This window comes from Salmo salar, chromosome ssa09 (genome assembly GCF_905237065.1).
Source record: "Salmo salar chromosome ssa09, Ssal_v3.1, whole genome shotgun sequence".
Classification (NCBI taxonomy): domain Eukaryota; kingdom Metazoa; phylum Chordata; class Actinopteri; order Salmoniformes; family Salmonidae; genus Salmo; species Salmo salar.
In genome coordinates, this window is record NC_059450.1 from 36,700,600 (window position 1) to 36,707,500 (window position 6,901).

A 6,901-nucleotide genomic window follows, 5' to 3' on the forward strand; every position below is an offset into this window, starting at 1 on the left:
ATGGAGAGAGGAGAGGTCAGAGGTCAGTCTCCCTGCGCTCACCACCTGGCCCCCATCAGACTGACCATCTGGTAACCTACAGTATATGGAGAGAGGAGGGGTCAGAGGTCAGTCTCCCTGCGCTCACCACCTGGCCCCCGTCAGACTGACCATCTGGTAACCTACAGTATATGGAGAGAGGAGGGGTCAGAGGTCAGTCTCCCTGCGCTCACCACCTGGCCCCCGTCAGACTGACCATCTGGTAACCTACAGTATATGGAGAGAGGAGAGGTCAGAGGTCACTCTCCCTGCGCTCACCACCTGGCCCCCGTCAGACTGACCCTCTGGTAACCTACAAGAGAGGTGGAGAGGAGAGGTCAGAGGTTAAAGGTCACTCTGCCTGTACTCACCTGGCTCTCAGGGAACCTAGAGACAGGGGAGAGGAAATGAGGAGGGGTCAGTCTGGAATACAGCTAACATCAGTGAGAGGGCCTGGAGCAGGGAGGAGTTTTTTTACACTAGGTGTTCAGCCATGTGTGCGTGTGTGTGTACAGTGTGTGTGTACAGTATAGGTGTGTGTGTGTGTGTGTGTGTGTGTGTGTGTGTGTGTGTGTGTGTGTGTGTGTGTGTGTGTGTGTGTGTGTACAGTATAGGTGTGTGTGTCTGTGTGTACGTACAGTATATGTGTGTCTGTGTGTGTGTGTGTGTGTGTGTGTGTGTGTGTGTGTGTGTGTGTACAGTATAGGTGTGTGTGTGTGTGTGTGTGTGTGTGTGTGTGTGTGTGTGTGTGTGTGTGTGTGTGTGTGTGTGTTTATAATGATCAGTGGTGTGTGTGAGTGTGTGTGTTTATAATGATCAGTGGTGTGTGTGTGTGTGTTTATAATGATCAGTGGTGTGTGTGTGTGTGTGTGTGTGTGTGTGTGTTTATAATGATCAGTGGTGTGTGTGTGTGTGTGTTTATAATGATCAGTGGTGTGTGTGTGTGTGTGTTTATAATGATCAGTGGTGTGTGTGTGTGTGTGTGTGTGTGTTTATAATGATCAGTGGTGTGTGTGAGTGTGTGTGTTTATAATGATCAGTGGTGTGTGTGTGTGTGTGTGTGTGTGTGTGTTTATAACGATCAGTGGTGTGTGTGAGTGTGTGTGCTTATAATGATCAGTGGTGTGTGTGTGTGTGTGTGTGTGTGTTTATAATGATCAGTGGTGTGTGTGTGTGTTTATAATGATCAGTGGTGTGTGTGTGTGTGTGTGTGTGTGTGTGTGTGTGTGTGTGTGTGTGTGTGTGTGTGTGTGTGTGTGTGTGTGTGTGTGTGTGTGTGTGTGTGTGTGTGTGTGTGTTTATAATGATCAGGGGTAAGGCGTGAGAACAGCCAATGACCGCAAGGCAATTCATTCAGTGGCAGTAGCTATTCATCACCCTATGTCCTGCCCAGAAGAAAGTTAGAGCCACATGGGGTAAGGTTCCCCAGGCAGCTCCTCCTCACTAACAAGTAGAAGAGAGAGAAGTAGAGCGGGTCAGTTAAACAAGGGTGTGTTGAAGAGCCTTCTGTACACCATGTAGAGGACAAGGCCTTCTGAATATCACTACCTCATATAGTGTATGACCTGAAAACATATCAACTGAGTAGGATGAGAGTAACTATGAGAGTAACCATGGTGATTGATGTTCCCCACCTGTGTCTCCATGGATGCAGCATTGACAGCAGTCTTATCTCAGAAGCCTAGCTGAGAATAAATATCTGTCTATAGCAGGCAACTGTGACATGAAATTATGCGTGGCGTTCTGTAATGGCAAACAGCGGGCTTCCCTGTGTGTGTGTGTGTGTGTGTGTGTGTGTGTGTGTGTGTGTGTGTGTGTGTGTGTGTGTGTGTGTGTGTGTGTGTGTGTGTGTGTGTGTGTGTGTGTGTGTGTGTGTGTGTGTGTGTGTGTGTGTGTGCACGCGTGTGCATGCGTGTGTTTGTGACTGTGTCTGTGTGCGGTTGGTCACATCACAATGCCTGACTCATCAGGAATGCACAGCCACAGTATAGAGATGAAACAGGAGGAGGAAAGAAACTGAAATGTCAAATATTTATGTCATTCATGGCTGGTCAAGGATGAAATGAGGTGAAAGTCAGAGAGGAGGAGAGAAGAGGAGGACAGAAGAGGAGGAGAGGAAAGGCTGGGGTTTAGATGAGCAGCCAGCTACTGTATGTCAAAAGGGTTGGGACAAGCCATTCACAGGACAAGCCACCCACAGGACAAGCCATCCACAGGACAAGCCACCCACAGGACAAGCCACCCACAGGACAAGTCACCCACAGGACAAGTCACCCACAGGACAAGCCATCCACAGGACAAGCCACCCACAGGACAAGCCATCCACAGGACAAGCCACCCACAGGACAAGCCATCCACAGGACAAGTCATCCACAGGACAAGCCACCCACAGGACAAGCCACCCACAGGACAAGCCACCCACAGGACAAGCCATCCACAGGACAAGCCACCCACAGGACAAGCCATCCACAGGACAATGAGTAGTTGTGGGATGGATGGTAAGCTGGGATGGATGGTAAGCTGGAAGAGAGGCTGAGATGGGGAGGAGGGAGGACAGAGAGGCTGAGATGGAGAGAAGGGAGGACAGAGAGGCTGAGATAGAGAAGAGGGAAGACAGAGAGACTGAGATGGAGAAGAGGGAGGACAGAGAGACTGAGATGGAGCGAAGGGAGGACAGAGACACTGAGATGGAGAAGAGGGAGGACAGAGAGGCTGAGATGGAGAGAAGGGAGGACAGAGAGACTGAGATGGAGAGAAGGGAGGACAGAGAGGATGAGTAGAAATACAAGCCACCCTGATGCATGATGCTGGGAATAAAGTATCTCTGGCTGCAACCCAGTGCCAGTAATCAGGGAAAACACAACAACACAGCCCTGGGGTGCAGAGTATCTTGGAGCAAAACAGGTGAGTCTCACCCACACACACAGTGACCAGGGGTTATAAATTAAATCATTTAATGAATGGTTGAGAGGAGGAAGAGGAAGGAATCCCAGCAACTTTAAGAGGTTTGCTGGGCAGTTTCACCACTGCAGTTACAGTGGCTGAATGGAAACTGTAAAGGAAATAGGCAGACTCTGTGCAATGGCTGGTATGGTCTGAATGACCCCATAATGCTCCATTATGGGGTCATTCAGATACACAATGGCGTGTGTGGGTTATGTAGGTTGAGTTGTGGGATATGTAGGTTGAGTGGTGGGATAGGTAGGTTGAGTGGTGGGATATGTAGGTTGAGTGGTGGCATATGCAGGTTGAGTGGTGGGATATGCAGGTTGAGTGGTGGGATATGCAGGTTGAGTGGTGGGATATGCAGGTTGAGTGGTGGGATAGGTAGGTTGAGTGGTGGGATATGTAGGTTGAGTGGTGGGATATGCAGGTTGAGTGGTGGGATAGGTAGGTTGAGTGGTGGGATATGTAGGTTGAGTGGTGGGATATGTAGGTTGAGTGGTGGAATATGTAGGTTGAGTGGTGGGATATGCAGGTTGAGTGGTGGGATATGTAGGTTGAGTGGTGGGATAGGTAGGTTGAGTGGTGGGATATGTAGGTTGAGTGGTGGCATATGCAGGTTGAGTGGTGGGATATGCAGGTTGAGTGGTGGGATATGCAGGTTGAGTGGTGGGATAGGTAGGTTGAGTGGTGGGATATGTAGGTTGAGTGGTGGGATATGCAGGTTGAGTGGTGGGATAGGTAGGTTGAGTGGTGGGATATGTAGGTTGAGTGGTGGGATATGTAGGTTGAGTGGTGGAATATGTAGGTTGAGTGGTGGGATATGCAGGTTGAGTGGTGGGATATGTAGGTTGAGTGGTGGGATAGGTAGGTTGAGTGGTGGGATATGTAGGTTGAGTGGTGGCATATGCAGGTTGAGTGGTGGGATATGCAGGTTGAGTGGTGGGATATGCAGGTTGAGTGGTGGGATATGCAGGTTGAGTGGTGGGATAGGTAGGTTGAGTGGTGGGATATGTAGGTTGAGTGGTGGGATATGTAGGTTGAGTGGTGGAATATGTAGGTTGAGTGGTGGGATATGTAGGCTGAGTGTACAGTACCATTCAAAAGTTTGGACACAACTACTCATTCCAGGGTTTTTATTTATTTTTACTTATTTCTACATTGTAGAATAAAAGTGAAGACATCAAAACTATTAAATAACACATATGGAATCATGTAGTAAGCAAAAAAAGTGTTAAACAAATCAAAATATATTTTATATTTGAGATTCTTCAAAGTAGCCACCCTTTGCCTTGATGACAGCTTTGCTCAATCTTGACATTCTCTCAACCAGCTTCATGAGGTAGTCACCTGGAATGCATTTTCAGGCGACACTAATGGACTTAACATCTAATACATTCATTTTACTGTCACCATAGCTACAGCAATATGTTTGCTAATGTGTCTGGCTTTAGATATGTTCCTCCGATGTAGTCATGCCACTGCCACGAAATATAAAATACACTCAAAACCCTGCTCAGATGAAGGACAGATAAAAGGTCCCTGAAAAATGATCGAAGTGAAGTCTGCGACTCTGACATGCTCCCAGTCCCAACAGTGATTTACATCATGTGTGTGTCTAAATAAATCACTGTCAGGAGTATATCAGAGGCAATATTCCAGGCTACAGTCATACACTGCAGCACACACACACACACACACACACACACTGAGCAGAGTGTTTGTTTTATAAATTCTTCTGTGCCTTCCTGAGTAGAATAGTGAGCTACAGGGATAATAAGGTTTGCTGGCTGTGGCAGATGAATAAGGAATGTCAACACCTCTGCTAATCATCTGTAGGAGACCTTCTTGACCAGCCTCCACTTTTCCCCCCATTTCTCTTTCTCGTCCTCCATTTACCTCATTCCTCCATCGCTACACACAAAGGAATTCTCATTCTCTCTCTCCATCTTTCCTTCTTTTCCTTCACTCCTCCATTTACACCCTCCCTCCCGCCATTGCTATTCACACAAAGGCAGTCTGACAGGCAGGCAGACAGCCACTCTGGAGTGAGATAGCTACCATAACGACCAGTCAGTTATCTTTTATTTCTTATTCCAACCTGGTTAAAAGATTCCTGGTAGAAAACATCACCTGTTTCACTACTCTAGAATAATTTTTTCTAATATTTATTGGGAACCTGGTTACTAGTTTTAAATAGGGTCAAGTTGGGGTACCAAAACAACATACTTCAGCTCCAACAGATAAGCCTATAGCACGATCCACAGACAATGAGAACCAGGCAGACACATACAGTACAGTACAGTACAGTACAGTACAGTACAGTACAGTACAACACCAACTACATAGAGCCATGACTGCATGGAACTCTATTCCACATCAGGTAAGTGATGCAAGCAGTAGAATCAGATTTAAAAAAACTGATAGAAATACACATTTTGGAACAGCAGGGACTGTGAACAGATACACACATGGAACAGACACACACTTACGTACCCACACCCTAGCACACGCACTCTACACACACGTACATTGTAATATTGTTGTATGGTGGTATTATACATTTTGTATTGTAGATATGTAGTGGTGTAATAATGTTACATGATGTACTGTTTTCTCTTTTGTTTTATATGTAATGTAAGTGTCTTAATGTGTTCGGACCCTAGGAAGAGTAGCTGCTGCCTTGGCAACAGCTAATGGGGATCCATAATCAATACAAATACAAACTGCCACCCGTCCTCAGACCCTGACCGACTATCACTTATGGCATTACAGTGAACACACACTGAGGCTTGGTCACCTGCTGGTAAACACACACACACCGCTGTCTTGGTCAAACAGGATTCTACATCTCCTCTCCTGTCTCTGCATGGTCCTGTCATCACAGTGTTTATCCACATTCCTCGTCTCTCTAGGGGTCCTACTAGGGCAGCCAGTTGTCTCATTACTGCACTGCTGCAGTCTCAGGCTATGTACCAAATCGCATCCCTTTATAGTGCATTACTTTGACCAAAGCCCTATAGGGATCTGTTAAGAACTTTGTGACAACTGCTGATGTAATATAAAATAAACAGTTGCCTCAGTCATTCTTAAATGGAAGACGTTTGGAACCACCAAGACTCTTCCTAGAGCTGGCTGCCCGGCCAAACTGAGCAATCGGGGGAGAAGGGCCTTGGTCAGGGAGGTGACCAAGAACCCGATGGTCACTCTGACAGAGCTCTAGAGTTCCTCTGTGGAGATGGGAGAAACTTCCAGAAGGACAACCATCTCCAGCACTCCACGTATCAGGCCTTTATGATAGATTGGCCAGACGAAGCCACTCCTTAGTAAAAGGCACGAGAGCCTGCTTTGGAGTTTGCCAAAAGGCACCTAAAGACTCTCAGACCATGAGAACCAAGATTCTCTGGTCTGATGAAACCAAGATTGAACTCTTTGCCTGAATGCCAAGCGTCACGTCTGGAGGAAACCTGGCACCATCCCAAAGGGGAAGCATGGTGGTGGCAGCATCATGCAGCGAGGATGTTTTTCAGTGGCAGGGACTGGGAGACTAGTCAGGATGGAGGGAAAGATGAATGGAGCAAAGCACAGAGAGATCCTGCTCCAGAGCGCTCAGCACCTCGGACTGGGGGCGAAGATTCACCTTCCAACAGGACAATGACCCTAAGCACACAGCCAAGACAACGCAGGAGTGGCTTTGGGACAAGTCTCTGAATGTCTTTGAGTGGCACAGCCAGAGTTCGGACGTGAACCCGATCGAACATCTCTGGAAAGACCTGAAAATATCTGTGCAGTGACGCTTCACATCCAACCTGACAGAGCTTGAGAGAATATGCAGAGAAGAATGGGAGACACTTCCCAAATACAGGTGTGCCAAGCTTGTAGCCTCATACGCAAGATTTGAGGCTGTAATCGCTGCCAAAGGTGATTCAACAAAGTACTG

At 47.3% G+C, this 6,901-nt stretch overlaps 1 protein-coding gene across 1 annotated transcript in view; it reads right to left on the reverse strand.

Annotated features, from left to right (window-relative positions):
• fut8a (fucosyltransferase 8a (alpha (1,6) fucosyltransferase)) overlaps positions 1 to 6,901 on the reverse strand; it is a 191,706-nt gene that overhangs the window by 21,720 nt on the left and 163,085 nt on the right.